Source organism: Phyllobates terribilis, unplaced genomic scaffold (assembly GCF_046119375.1).
Source record: "Phyllobates terribilis strain yellow unplaced genomic scaffold, ASM4611937v1 Scaffold_9__5_contigs__length_417890890, whole genome shotgun sequence".
NCBI classification, from domain to species: domain Eukaryota; kingdom Metazoa; phylum Chordata; class Amphibia; order Anura; family Dendrobatidae; genus Phyllobates; species Phyllobates terribilis.
The window spans coordinates 277452828-277468606 of record NW_027362769.1 but is presented as its reverse complement, the minus strand read 5'-3'; the positions used below and the strand labels follow the sequence as shown (position 1 = coordinate 277468606).

The 15779-nt window shown below is 45.9% G+C and overlaps 1 protein-coding gene across 4 annotated transcripts in view; it reads right to left on the bottom strand.

Annotated features, from left to right (window-relative positions):
* TNRC18 (trinucleotide repeat containing 18) overlaps positions 1 to 15256 on the bottom strand; it is a 739821-nt gene extending 724565 nt beyond the window's left edge. For 2 of the 4 annotated variants that reach the window (XM_073647819.1, XM_073647820.1), the window contains exon 1: positions 14942 to 15256. The gene's annotated coding sequence lies outside the window, so the exon portion shown is untranslated. The remainder of the gene's footprint in view (positions 1 to 14941) is intronic. The other 2 variants (XM_073647817.1, XM_073647818.1) reach the window with 1 other exon arrangement.
* Positions 15257 to 15779: the final 523 nt, after the last annotated feature.

The window sequence follows — 15779 nt, the reverse complement described above, 5'->3', positions numbered from 1 at the left end:
CTCCTTTATCTTCCGAACCCTGCCGTACACCAAAGCAGTGGTTTTCCCCCACATATGGGGTATCGGCGTACTCAGGAGAAATTGCACAACAAATTTCATGGTGCAATTTATCCTGTTACCCTTATGATAATGCAAAATTAGGGAATGAAAAACATTTTTTATGGGAAAAATGTGAAAATTGTATTTTTACGGCTCAATATTATAAACTTCTGTGAAGCAGCTGGGGGTGCAAGGTGCTCACCACACATCTAGATAAGTTCCCTAAGGGGTCTAGTTTCCAAAATTGTGTCACTTATGGGGGGTTTCCACTGTTTAGGCACATCAGGAGCTCTCCAAACACAACATGGCGTCTGCTAATTATTCCGACAAATTTTACATTCAAAAAGTCTAATGGCGCTCCTTCCCTTCCGAACCCTGCAGTGAGCCCAAACAGTGGTTTTCCCTCACATATGGGGTATCAGCACGCTCAAGAGAAATTGCACAAAAAAATTTGGGGTCCATTTTTTCCTGTTACCCCTGTGAAAATAAAAAAAATTGGGTCTAAAGTAACATTTTTGTGAAAAAAGTTAAATGTTAATTTTTTTCTTCCACATTCCAAAAATTCCTGTGAAGCACCTGAAGGGTTAATAAAGTTCTTGAATGTGGTTTTGAGCACCTTGAGGGGTGCAGTTTTTAGAATGGTGTCACTTTTGGGTATTTTCTGTCATAAAGACCCCTCAAAGTGACTTCAAATATGATATGGTCCCTAAAAAAATGTTTTTGTAAATTTTGTTGGAAAAATGAGAAATCGCTGGTCAACTTTTAACCCTTATAGCTCCCTAACAAAAAAAAATTTTGGTTCCAAAATTGTGCTGATGTAAAGTAGACATGTGGGAAATGTTATTTATTAACTATTTTGTGTGACATATCTCTCTGATTTAAGGGCATGAAAATTCAAAGTTTGAAAATTGCAAAATTTTCAAAATTTTTCACCAAATTTCTGATTTTTTCACAAATAAACGCAAGTTATATCGAAGAAATTTTACCACTATCATGAAGTACAATATGTAATGAAAAAACAATCTCAGAATCAGGGGAATACGTTGAAGCGTTCCAGAGTAATTACTTCATAAACTGACAGTGGTCAGAATTGAAAAAATTGGCCCGGTCACGAAGGCAAAAACAGGCTCTGGCGCGAAGTGGTTAATGTGCTTCTGATTAGGTGATCACCTGAACCAAATCTCATGTAAGGAGGGAAAGTATAAAAAACACTGCTGTGGTCTTCACAATCCTCTTGCAATAGGGCAAGCTGGATGGCAAAACAAGTGCCAGACATAGCCCAAAAGTAATCCGAATGAAAAAAATTCCTTTTAACCATGCCAAAGGAGTTGAAAAGAAAAGTCTTGAGTTAGGAAAAGAAGGGCTCAATTCTGGCTTTACTAGCAGAGGGATACAGTGAGCGTCATGTTGCCTCCATCCTTAAAATATCGAAGACGAAAGTCCATTACAACAGGGTCAAGCAGCAGACATTGGGGACAACAAAGCTACAGACCGGCAGAGGGCAAAAGTGGCTCTCCACTGACCGGGATTACCATCATCTTATTCGAATGTCACTCAGCAACTGCAGGATGACGGCAAGTGACCTACAAAAGGAATGGCAAATGGCAGCTGGGGTGAAGTGCACGGCAAGAACAGTTCGTAACAGGCTCCTAGAGGCAGGCCTCAAGTCATGTAAAGCTAGAAAAAAGCCTTTCATCAATGAAAAGCAAAGGAGAGCCAGGCTGAAGTTTGCCAAAGACGATAATTGGACCATAGAGGACTGGAGTACGGTAATCTTCTCTGATGAGTCTAATTTTCAGCTCTGCCCAACACCTGGTCGTCTACCGGTTAGACAGAGACCTGGAGAGGCATACAAGCCATAGTGTCTTGCACCCACTGTGAAATTTGGTGGAGGATCGGTGATGATCTGGGGATGCTTCAGCAAGGCTGGAATTGGGCAGGTTAATCTTTGCAAAGGACGTTATGAATCAAGCCGCATACAAGGTTATCCTTGAAAAACACTTGCTTCCTTCTGCTCAGGCAATGTCCCCCAACTCTGAGGACTGTTTTTTCAAGCAGGACAATGCCCCATGAAACACAGGTAGGTCAATCAGTGTGTGGATGAAGGAGCACCACATCAAGACCCTGTCACGGCCAGCCCAATCTCCAGACCTGAACCCCATTGAAAACCTCTGGAATGTAATCAAGAGGAAGATGGATAGTCACAAGCCATCAAACAAAGAAGAACTGCTTACATTTTTCTGCCAGGAGTGGCATAAGGCCACCCAAAAGCAGTGTGAAAGACTGGTGGAAAGCATGCAAAGACGCATGAAAGCTGTGATTAAAAATCATGGTTATTCCACCAAATATTGATTTATGAACCCTTCCAGAGTTAAAACATGAGTATTGTTGTTTCTAAATGAATAAAAACTTGGTTTTCTTCGGATTATTTGAGGTCTGAAAGCACTGTCTTATTATTTTGACGATTTCTCATTTGCTGCAAATAAATACAACATTTTTAGCTTTGAATTTCAGGACGTTTTCAGAGAAAGTGAAAATTTTGCAGTGGTCTCTTACATACACAGCTCTTGCAAAAATTACATACATACATACATACATACACATACAGACACACACACACACACAGTACAGACCAAGTTTGGACACACCTCATTTAAAGATTTTTCTGTATTTTCATGACTATGAAAATTGTACGTTCACACTGAAGGCATCAAAACTATGAATTAACACATGTGGAATGGGCCCGTGGAAGGTAGCCTGGTCTAATAAATCACGTCCTCTTTTACTTGTAGGCAGATGGTTGTGTGTATGATGGTTGCCTGAACAGAATTAATTACAGTTCTGTGCAAAATAATAGCGGTGTGTTTAAAACACAGAAAAAGCTCAATCCTCATTACATTTATTTCCATGTACACAAAGGCACTGGGAGCTGCACATTTATTTCCAAATTAAAGCGTGAGCAAAATATCACTTGTTAAACTGATGAAGAAAAAGGCTTTTTTTTTTTTTTTGCTCAAAAAAGCAGTATCTGCATTTTCATTTACAAAATTGAATATTTACAGTTTAAAATTAAATTTGTTGCCAGACTTGGCTATTCTGATAATCACTGGACTAATATTTAGTTGTGTAACCTTTATCTCATAACTGCTTTACGTCTGACACCTGCGAACAAATATTCCAGTCCAAGCAGACTGGACTACATTCCTCATTTCTTTTACATTTTTAGGTTTTGTATTAAAAACAGTATTTTTAAAGGGAGCCTGTCACGTCCTAGTTAATATCATCACTGCCCCCAATTGGTTTGTTAGTAATGCAATGTGCATCACTAACAAGCTGTTTTCATGAAAAGACGTAGTTATTTACCGGTAATGGGATTTCTCAGAACCCATGACGGCACCACGGAGAGAGGGGATCCACCCTTCAAGGACAGGAAACCTACAGATAAAAAAGGGCGGCACCTCTCTCCTGCATCAGTTGTTTACAGAGCACAGAGAGGACCCCCAGGTTAGTAACACAAAATTTAACATATTTAAAAAGGAGCTTGCCACATCCTGTGACTAAACATAGGTAATAAATAAATGTGTACACCCATGTGTGAAGGGAGGGAATGTACGGGTGCAGTCATGGGTTCCGAGAAATCCCGTTACCGGTAAGTAACTACGTCTTTCTCTTTCCCCATGACGGCACCACGGAGAGATTTGCAGAGAAGAGTCGTTTAGGGAGGGACCACCGCTTCCAGAACCCTTCTGCCAAAGGTAAGGACCGAAGAAGAGGTTAGATCCAGCTGGTAGTGCTTAAACAATGTAGAAGGGGAAGACCAGGTTGCAGCTCTACATATCTGCTCTATTGAAGCCCCAGCTTCCTCCGCCCAAGAGGCTGCCACAACCCTTGTCGAGTGAGCTTTTAAATCCTCTGGGGCGGTCTCCCCGCTTGAGGAGTATGCCAGGGAGATGGCGTCCCTTATCCACCTTGCCAGAGTGCTTTTGGAAGCTTTCCGTCCCTTCCGAGGTCCCTGGAAGCACACAAAGAGATCTGTCCTTCCTACACTCCCGTGTGGCCTCTAAGTACTGGATAATGCACCTTCTGACATCTAACGTGTTAAGGACTTCTTCCCCCTTGATTTTTGGGTTTGAGCAAAAGGAAGGGAGGGTGACCTCCTGTAACCTGTGGAAGAGTGATCCCACCTTAGCCAGGCATGCTGGGTCAGTCCTAAGTGTCACCCTGTCTTCAAGAATTTGCGTAAAGGGGGGCCCTGCTGATAAGGCTTGTATGTCGCTAACCCAACGTACCGATGTGGGGGCTACTAGAAGAGAAGTCTTAAGACATAGAATTTTAAGAGATGCATTCGCTAGAGGTTCAAAGGGACGTTTGGTCAGGGCTGAAAGAACTAAATTTAAGTCCCAAGGAGGAGTATTCCGGGAAGGTATGGGCCTGGAACTGTGAGATGCCTTGATGAATCTGGAGAGCCACCTATTCCTGGCCAGGACGCAGTTATATAGGGCTCCCAGCGCCGCAACCTGAACCTTTAGAGTGCCTGTGGCCAACCTTCGCTCCAACCCCTTTTGAAGGAACTCTAAGATGGCAGTAATGGGGGCCTCCCCAAATACTTTCGAACCCGTGAATGAGAGGAATTTTTTCCAGGTTTTACCGTACAATCTGGTGGTTACGGGTTTCCTACTCTGCAGTAGGGTGGAGATTAAATTGGAGGAAAACCCTCTATCTCTTAAGAGCGCCCTCTCAAAATCCAGGCTATCAGGTGCAGGTTTGCTACCTAAGCGTGAAGGACCGGTCCCTGAGAGAGGAGATCCGGAATTTCCTGAAGGACCCAGGGGTCGGAGGTGGACATTATCCTCAGCCAGGAAAACCAAGGCCTCTTTGGCCAGAAGGGGGCAATCAGAATTATGTTGGCCTGGTCTTCCCTGACATTCCTCAGAACCATCGGAATAAGAGCGATCGGAGGAAAGGCATAAGCTAGCTGGTGGTTCCATGGAATTGAGAAGGCATCTAATGCCGCTGGGTTCCCCTTGGGGTTGATTGAACAGAATATGTCCACTTTTTTGTTTCGCCAGTTGGCGAATAGGTCTATGGAAGGGTTCCCCCAAGCCTTCCTGATTTGGTTGAACACCAGCTGATTCAGCTCCCACTCGCCCTGTCTCAGCTGGGTCCTGCTCAGGAAGTCTGCCGTGATATTTTCTGCCCCTTTTATGTGGAGTGCAGATAGGGACTCTAGATTGTTCTCTGCTACCTGGAGGATGGATTTTGACACTTGTAGAAGAGAATGGGACAGAGTCCCCCCCCCCCCCCCCCCCCCTGGCGATTTAAGTATGCCACCACTACCCTGTTGTCCGAAAAAACTCTTACATGGTGTCCCCTTAGAGTGTTTAAGAATTTTAAGAGGGCAAATTTTACTGCCAGAAGTTCCCTCATGTTGGAAGATACTCCTTCCGAATCCTCTGACCAGACTCCCTGAGCTATCTGGTCGTTTAGATGAGCCCCCCACCCCCTGGGGCTTGCATCTGTCGTTAGGACCTGTGACACTGATATTGTCCATGAAACGCCTCTGGCTAAATTGTCCCCCTCTGTCCACCATGTTAGGGAAAGCAAGGTTTTTGATGATAAAGTTAGCCGACCTTCTAAGTGCCCTTTTAGTGACCCCCCCCCCCCCACAAGATTTCCCATTGTAAGTCCCTGGTGTGCAACTGAGCCCAGCGGACCCCCGGGATGCAGGCAGTCATAGAACCTAGAAGGGACAATGCTCCCCGCAGTGTCATATAGGGATGGTTCTTTACATGGGATACTCGGGCCATCATACTCTGGATTTTCACTGCCGGGAGACGGCATTCCTGATTCCTCTAATCTAATAGGATACCTAAATACTCTTGCACTTGATCCGGCTCCAACCTGGACTTTTTTAGATTCAGAAGCCAGCCTAAATTCGTCAAGGAACCCATGACTCTTGCTAGATGGTCCTTGCAATGGTTGAACGAGTTGCCTATTATTAGCAGATCGTCCAGGTACGGGATTATTAGGATGTTTTGCTCCCTCAGATGGGCCATTACCTCTGCCACTATTTTTGTGAAGACCCTTGGGGCCATCGGTAACCCAAAGGGAAGAGCCGTATATTGGTAGTGTTTGATTATGCCTTTCAGCGGTATCGCTACTCTCAGGAATTTCTGGTAGTCTCTGTGTATGGGGACGTGATAATAGGCGTCCTTCAAATCCAGGACAGCCATAAAACAGTCTGGGAACAACAATTTCACTGACGTTTTTATTGATTCCATCTTGAACGATTGTACCTTTAGAAATTTGTTCAATTTTTTTAGGTTCATGATAGTCCTGAACATCCCGTCTGTTTTTTTCCTGAGGAACAGAGGGGAGTAGAATCCTTCGCCTTCCTCCTGAGCGGAGACTTCCTGAAGGACTGCATTCCCTATTAGGCCTAGAACCTCCTGTTCTAGAGCTAGTTGTTCTAACCCTGAAGACCTCACAGGGGTTATGACGAAATTTGGACGGGGAATGGAGTGAAACTGGAATCTTAGTCCTGATTTTATCGGGTCTAAAATCCAAAAACGGTTTGATATTTTCTCCCAGGCTGGTAGGAAATGTCGAAGTCTCCCCCCCACCTGGGGCTGCCTCTCATTGGGGCGGGTTTCCTGTTATCACTGGGGGGCCTGTTAAACATAAACCCTTTGGCCTTTGTCTCCTATCCTCCCACCTGTCCTGGTCTTTGGGGGGGGTTTCCTGAGCATAAATTTCCTGCTCCGAAAGGACTTCCTGAATGAAGTACCGGAGAGGACTGGGAAGCGTTTCTGGTTATCCCCGGCTTTGTCAAGGAGATTGTCCAGGGTAGATCCGAATAGGAACTCCCCCTCACAAGGAATGGAGCACAGCCTATATTTTGTTTGGAGGTCGCCCGGCCAGCATTTGAGCCAGAGGGCCCGCCTAGCTGCGTTAGAAAAACTCCCAGCCCTGGCTGCCAGCCTGACGGAATCGGCTGAAGCGTCAGCCAGAAAAGCTTCTGCGCCCTTCATTACTGGGATGGAGCCTATTATGTTATCCCTTGACGTTTTGTTTTTCAGTTGCGCTTCTAGCTGATCTAGCCAGATCATTAAAGATCTGGCTGTGCATGTGGCTGCCAATGCGGGTTTTAACCCCCCTCCTGCGGCCTCCCAAGCTCCTTTCAGGAAGGAGTCTGCTTTTTTGTCCATTGGGTCTTTCATCACCTCCATGTCTTCGAATGGCAGGGAAAAATTTTTTAGAGGCTTTGGCTATTGCTACGTCTAACTTTGGTGCCTTACCCCAGAAGGAGCATACTGGGTCTTCGAAGGAGTATTTTCTTTTAGGCAACAACCCTTTCCTTTCCGTTTTTTTCCATTTCCTCTTAATCAGGGACTGTACCTTATCATTAAGAGGGAAAGATCTCCTTTTCTTTTGTTCCAGGCCACTAAACATCATATCCTGGACTGATTTTTTAGGGCGAGGATCTACGAACCCCATAGTGGACCTTATTGCTTTAATCAAACTATCTGTACCCTCTATAGGGAAACAGCTACGACCCCCACCTCCGGAAGATGACGAAGATGATGATAAGCAGGGTGAATCGGAGACTACCTCCTCGCCGTCTGAACTACTAGATTCTGATACAGGGGATAGGTGTCTGTTTTTTTTTTCTCGTTTCTTCCCCCCCTTCTGCAGGGACTTAAAGGTATCCTCAACCTGAGACTTAATTAGGGATCTGAGCTCTGAAGCGAATTTAGGGGTCTCCTCACAGATTGTCTGTTCAATGCACGAGTTGCACAGTCTTTTTTGCCACGTAGTGGGCAGATCCTCTGCGCAAAGCGCGCAGGTCCTGTGCTTGGACTTGCCCGTACTCTTCCTCCCCTGAGAAGAAAAGAGAGGGGGGCCCCAAGTTACAAGTGAGCTTTCACGAAGATCACTTACCGACCCGTTGTAAGAGGGAATACGGGATTTGACGAGGAACCCGTTCCAGTAGCTGGGTCTTTCTTCGAGGTTGACGCCACGCTGGAGTCCTTGCCGCGTTGTGAAGACCTGCCAGACCGCCCGCTTCCACTGTCACCTTGGCTGTGTTGGCGTGAAGGGTCACTGGAGGGTCCTTTTGTACGCTTCCCGTGTTTCTGAGTTGATGGTGAGTAGGGGTGCAGGGACTGCACCTCCTGTAGCTCCTGCTCGCTCATAGCTGAAGAGTGCCAGAGTGTGCCAGGAAGCACTTCCCCTGTGCTTACCTGGCAATTTAACCTCTATAGGGGTCCCCCCCCCTGGCCTGTCCACCGCTGTGTCATGAGGTGCGCCCCCCCCGGCTTGACCACCGCTGTGCACCTCCAGCATGTCCCTCGGTTTTCCGTGCGGGTATTTAAACGCGCCGCTCCCAGGGGGCCCCGCGGCACTTCCGGTGCGCGCGCACGCCCAGATCGCGTCAGAGGGGAGCGACCCGCAAGCACGCATCTGACCTGGGCCCCGGCGCTCAGGCATACTCACTAACCTGAGCCCCGGAAGCCCCACCATACTTGCCGACCTGGGCCCCGACACCACTTGGAGACCGCGGCGGTCCAGTCTTTCCCTGCGCTGCGTCTCCCTGCCACCCTAGAGGCCCACTGAACCCAGCGGTGGCGCTACAGGACACCACACCAGCCGAGGCAGGGAACCCCCGCTTTCTGAACCGGTCTGGCCGGGCCTGGTAAGTCCATCTTTCTTCTATCTGTAGGTCCCCGTCAAGGACAGGAAACCCACTGATGCGGGAGAGAGGTGCCGCCCTTTTTATCTGTAGGTTTCCTGTCCTTGAAGGGCGGATCCCCTCTCTCCGAGGTGCCGTCATGGGGAAAGAGAAATTGGTGGGATTGCTTTTCTAACGTTTTATATACTTTGTCCTACCTGCTCGTATTCAGTCATAGGGGTGTGATTCGCAGATTCAGTCATGGGCAGGCGCCGCATTCAGCCAGTGACATTTAAATACTGCTCCTGGCAAGCGCTAGGTTTGTGGGGTGCATGCGCATTTACACATGTCAGCTTGCTGGTCCGGCGCAAGCGCACTGAGGCTGTGTGATTACCAGCTATAGTGCGCACGCGTATCTTGCGGTCACCGCTGCAGTGTCACGTACTATCAATTTTCATGAAAACAGCTCGTTAGTGATGTACATTGCATCACTAACAAACCAATGGGGGCAGTGTACATAGCAACTAGGGCGTGACCAGGATGTTGCCTTAATGGAAGAGATAAAGGGGATTGTAATTCAAGAGATCAAATCCTCCTTAGCCTCAGTCGCTCTCCCCAAGCCCTCACCTAGTCAGGATACTACATCTACTCCCTCAGCAGCCAAAAAGAGGGAGGGGAGGAAGACTCAACAGGAGATATATCTCTCGGAAGATCTTTCAGAGGAAGGTGAACTGAGTCCAACTCCTGATAACTCCCAGCGAGAGAGATGTTACTTTCCATCAGATAGCTTGGAGGAACTACACATGGCAGTAAGGAGAACTATGGAGGTCGAGGAAGAAAGTTCCCCAGACAGTACAGGATCAGATGTTTGAGGGGCTACGTTCCAGGAAGAAATTAGTGTTCCCTATACACCAGAGTATTAGGGACTTAGTCTTAGAGGAATGGGAATCTCAAGAAAAAAGGTTGAATACCTCTACGGAGTTAAAGGATAGATTTCCTTTAGACAACGAGACTGCAGAATGCTGGTCTGAAGTCCCAGGAGTGGATATCCAGATTGCACGAGTGGCAAAGAAAACCACACTGCCCTTTTAATTGAGAGGAATCTTCAAAGACCCTTTGGAACGCAAAATGGAGGGACTACTCAGAAAGTCCTGGGAGACCTCGGCAGCATTATTAAACACCAACGCAATCTCTACGGGCGTAGCCCGTATGATGGCTCGTTGGCTAGATCAACTGGAGGAACACCTAGTCTTGGGCACCCCCAGAGAAGACCTCTTAGCATACCTACCGCTTCTACAGAAAGCTACGGGGTTTTTAGCAAACGCTTCTGCAGAATCAGTGACAGTGGCTGTAAGAACATCTAGGTTATCAAACTCCGTAAGAAGGGCCCTATGGTTGAAGTCCTGGAGCGGCGATGTGGCATCAAAAATGAAATTGTGTTCCATCCCCTTTAAAGGGAAATACATGTTCGGGCCAGCCCTAGATGATCTTCTAGAAAAAACCTTAGACAAGAAGAAAGCCCTCCCGGAACCAGAAATGTAAGGAAAAGGCCTTTTCGTCCCTGCCAGGAGCAGACACCTCAATATAGGGGTAAAGGGAAAACAGGACGATGGCGCTACCCAAAGGTAGAGAAGGCAAGAATCTTTTTCTCTCCCAAAATCAACAGCAGAACAAGCCATGATGTCAGGATAGTCGGGGGCCGCATCTCCAATTTTCTCCGTCAGTGGAAGGAAATCTGCTCAGACCCATGGGTCCTGAAGGTATTCGAGTTTGGAGTAAAAATTTAATTTCTCCTATCCTCCACAAAGAATAAAGTTAACACAGCTCTCTTCTCAGAGTCGGAAGGCCACCCTAAGATCCGATCTAACAGACCTATTGTCCTCAGGGTTGATACCCCTGGTTCCTACAGGGGAGATAGGCAGAGGACATTATTACAGACTCTTCCTAATAAAAAAAAAACAAATGGCTCACACCGAATTATAATCAATCAATCTAAGTTCACTGAATCAGTATATCCACTACCAGCGATTTAAGATAGATCCATCAGATCGACGGTCGCCCTGATAGGACAGGACCATGACATGGCCACAATCGATCTCCAGGATGCATATTACCACATCCCCATACATTCACTTTACAGGAGGTTGTTAAGATTCGCAGTGGCTTAAGGGGAACAAATAGTCCACTATCAGTTCAATGTTCTCCCATTCGGGATATCATCAGCCCCATGAATATTTACAAAGGCCATGGCAGAAGTCATGGCTTATATCCGGGGTCAAAATATTTCAATAGTACCATACCTCGATGACCTGTTATTAATCAGGCCCTCAGTACCATTACTCCAAGAACATATACAGTTGACCACTCAGATCCTATCCTCTCTGGGCTGGTTAGTGAAGCACAAAAAAAAATATATATATATATATATATATATATATATATATATATATATATATATATATATATATATATATATATATATATATATATATATATATAGGATATGGTTCCCTCCATGACAAAAACGTTTCTAGGAGTACTATTGGATTCCCACAGCCAGATGTCATTTCTGCCCAAACAAAAACAGGTCATGCTAAAAGCAAAGATCAATGTCCTAAGAAGCAGGAGATCAGTATCATTGAGAGAGGCCATGTTGGTCCTCGGGTCTGACATCCTATATCCAGATGGTGGCCTGGGCTCAGGCACATACCCAAACATTACAGACCCATATTGTTATGAATTGGGACGGATCTCCACGGTCTCTGAACAGGAGAATCCCTATTCCACCACGGGTAAAGACCTCTCTATTCTGGTGGCTGAGCGTGAAGAATCTAAACAGAAGTGTACCATGGATCCAGAATCCACTAGTAACCATAAGACTGGATGCCAGCGGGAAGGGATGGGGAGCCATGGTCTCCCCAAGAGCTATTCCAGGGTATATGGACCAGAGAGGTGAGCCAGAGCTCATCAAGTTTCAGAGAATTAAAGGCCGTAGAAGAATTCCTTAAAGCAGCAGAGTACCTAGTCCAGAAAAGCCACATACAGATATTTTCAGACAATATCAACACAGTAGCCCACCTTCGTCATCAAGGGGGCACAAGACACGAAAGCTTAAAAGCAGTCTCTGCGAGAATATTTTCCTGGGCCGAAGAACATCTTCTATCCCTTTCGGCTCTTCATATCAAAAGGTTCAGTCAATGTCCAGGCCGATTTCTTAAGCAGAACAAAGATTCATCCAGGAGAGTGGAGCCTAAACCCAGACGTCTTCCAGATGTTAGTCGAGAGATGGGGACATCCTAAGGTAGATCTCTTCGCTGGACACCAGAAAGCGAAGGTACCTCAATATTTCTACCTGGATCCAAACGACCCTTGCTTAGGCTTGGACTCATTCGCTCACCAATGGGAATTCAAACTAGTGTATGCCTTTCCCCCACTGCCTATCCTTTCAAAAACCTTACAAAAGATAAGGACCGAAGGGACCAGAGTAATCCTAGTGGCTCCTCTCTGGCCAAAAAGAAGTTGGTTCCAAATGTTAACCAGTCTGAGTGTGAAGAACCCTCTAATCCTTCCTCCCATCAAAGATCTCCTTCTCCAGTGACTAATTCACCATCTGGATCCAGAGAGACTACACCTAGCTGCCTGGCTTCTGAATTCCTGATATTAAAAACAAAAAGGCCTCTCAGAAAAAGTCATCAAAACTCTCCAGAAGAGCAGGAAACCTGTAACGAACACCATTTACCATAAGAGCTGGAAGATCTTCTTAAAGTGGTGTGCGCCCACTCACCCAGAACCTCATAGTGCCGATGTGGCACAGATTCTAGATTTTCTACAAGAAGGTCTGGACAAAGGTCTCAGAACTAGTACTCTTAAGGTTCAGGTAGCAGCGTTAAGCTCATACTTTGATCAAAGACTAGCTGAACATCAGTGGATGAAGAGATTTATGACAGCAGACACCCGCATCCACCCTAGAGTAACAGACTTGATTCCCCCCTGGGACCTTAACATAGTTCTGAAGGGGTTAATCCTTCCACCCTTTGAGCCCTTATCAGCCATAAGACTGGACAGGCTGACCTGGAGGCTTTCCTGGTGGCAATAACTACAGCCAGAAGAGTGTGTGAACTACAGGCCCTTTCAGTCAACGAATCCTACCTGAGAACACTGGAAGATTGTCTAATTTTCCAAATTGACCTTTCATTTCTACCTAAAGTGGTCTCAAATTTCCACAGATCTCAGGAGATAATCCTTCCATCATTTTGTGACAACCCAAAAGACAAGAAAAATGGAATTGCACACTCTGGATGTTCGGAGAATAGTACTGCACAATCTTCAGGAAACAGAAGGAAGGAAAGACAAGAACCTATTTGTCCATACACAAGTTCCAAACAGAGGAAAGAAATCAGCAAAATCCACACTAGCCAACTGGATTAAGAGGACAATTACGGAAGCTTACCAGATCCAAGATCTGCCTCCTCCGGCAAAGCTCAAGGCCCATTCTACAAGGGCAATATCTGTCTCCTGGGCTGTCTTCTGTCCTGTGGGCTATAGTGACCAGTTCAGAAGTTATCAAAATTTAGGTGGTAAAAAAACTTTTCATTCCTGTGATGCCACTTTGCATTAAGGCTGTGTGCACACAACGCGTTTTTTTAAGCGTTTCCGCAACGGCAGAAAAGCTGCAGAAACGCTTAAAAAACGCATGGTAGAAGGCCTGCCATGGTCCCCCCAATGATAATCCGCATGTGCTGTGCACATGCTGCGGAAATTTCCGCTGCGGATTATCATTGCGGGAAAAAAAGCAGCACTAACAATTATTTTGCGGAAGTGCTGCGTTTTCGCCACCATTGACTTGCATTGAAACGCATGAATTACGCATCACTGCATATGTAGACGTGTATTCCATGCGTTTCATTGTGCGGATGGTACCCAGGTGTGGAGGACAGGAGACTCTCCTCAGGACCCGGATACCATAGAACCTGTGAAAAAAAGAATAAAATAAAAAATAAATATTATATTTACCTTCTGATGGCCCCCGCTGCGCTCGTCCTCCCATGCAGCTTGCGATGGAGTGAAGGACCTGCACTGACGTCATAGTCATGTGATGGCAGGTCGTTCAGTGTAGCGTACCGCGATCTGCCGGCAGCCAGGACGGAGCGAAGCAAGACTGAAGGCAAGTATAGATTTTTTACCATTCTTTCGGTCACAGTATATAAATACATGCTGTTTGCATGGATTTATATAGTGTGACCAAGTTGTCTAGCACTTTCCAAGTGATGCTAAAATCGTATGGAAAGCGCTTGTCAACCCGCATGCGGAAATGCAAGTGAAGAACGCTTCACATCCGCATGTCCCTGGCAGGAAAACGCATGTACAACCCGCATGTACAATCCGCATGTGTTTTTTCTGCCAGGGAGATGCAGAAACACTCAGGAAAAAATCCGGAGCATTTCTGCATCGTGGGCACATAGCCTAAATCCTGATAATCACCTGAAGGGTTAATGAACTACCTGAAAGCAATATTGAATATGGTGAGGAGGGCAGTTTTTAAAATGATATCACTTTTGGGAGTTTCCAATATATAGGACTCCCAAAGTCACTTCAAAACTTAACAGGTCCCTATAAAAATGATTTTAGCAAATTTCCTTGAAAATAAATTACTGCTACATTTTTAAACCTTTAAACTTCTAACAAAATAAAGACATTTTAGGAATGCTGCTGATGTAAAGCAGATATGAGGGAAATGTTATTTATTAATATTGCTGTGTGGTGTGACTATGTGGATTAAAGGGATAGGCAAAGTGTGAAAATAACTAATTTTGTAAAACTTGTCAAATTTCTGATATTTTTATAAATAAAAGCAAAACATATCAATCTAAATTTACCATTATTATAAAGTATCATGTGTCACGAAAAAAAACAGTCACAAAAATCAATGGGATATGTTGAAGTTTTTAAATGGTCCGGTCACTAAGGGGTTAAACAATCTGCATAAGTGATTGTCATTAAAATAATGCAGCTTTAAAATGTGTTAAGCGGCCCCTTGCTGGTGATGTAGAACAAGGATCCGGTTTGTCTCGGCCCAAGCTGCCAGGCGGGCAACTTCCAGAGAAGACCCCCGGACAGGACTGAACTGTGACAGCAGCAGACCCTGTATGGGAGGAGAACAGGAAAATGGCTGCAGTCAGGAGCTGGGAGGCCCCTCAGCCGCTCCAGCACGGGAGGCAGGCGCACGTTTACCTTCAGAGGATTCCTGCGGGTTCTCCCTCTACAAAGCGCTCATTCCTGAGGGGGCACAGGGACCCGATGTACCGGCTGACACCTCCGTATAGTGCGCACTGACGGCCGCTCGTCACATTGTCATTTACAGTCCACACTGCTCCGCCACACACGTCCGCAATGTGTGAACCAATGCAGAAGGCTGGAGAGGACGCATCCTACACACCTACACCCGAGGCCCTGACCAGCCCGACTAGAACTGAGGCAAGCATTGTGTGCAGCCCCCAGACCCGGTTACACGGCCCCGCCCACAGCCACGGGCTTCCGCTGATTGGTCAGAGCCGCCGTTAATCACCTTCGTGTAAACACTTTGGCTGGCTGCCATTTACATGAAGCCAATGTGGAGTAGGAGGTTTCAAGGCTGCCCGAAAATGACTGAATGGTTCAAACTGGTGGTGAGAATTTCTGGGGGAGGTTTCCAGGCTCCCCGGGATGGACAAACCTTGGCGAGAAAATGCAGTTCTTTCCATTACTTATTCTGCCCGGATTTAACTCTTTAATTGCGCAAATATCACATCATGTGGAAATAACTTTGTTACTAATGCACATTATTAATCTTTTATACTAAGGGTATGTTCACATTGCAGTGTTTTCCTTAAAGTATTTTTTTAGGTCTGCTGAGAAAATAAGCTTGAAAAAAGTGCTCAGAAACCAATGGAGAGACTTTTCCTATTCATTTTGATGTAGAACCGTATTGCTGTGCATATACATGTTCAGGGACTTGGGGCCTGTTCACGGCTTCAGGTTTCCTATTGCTCCCACCTTTTTAAGAGCAGAAAGAGGGACACATCATGTGGTG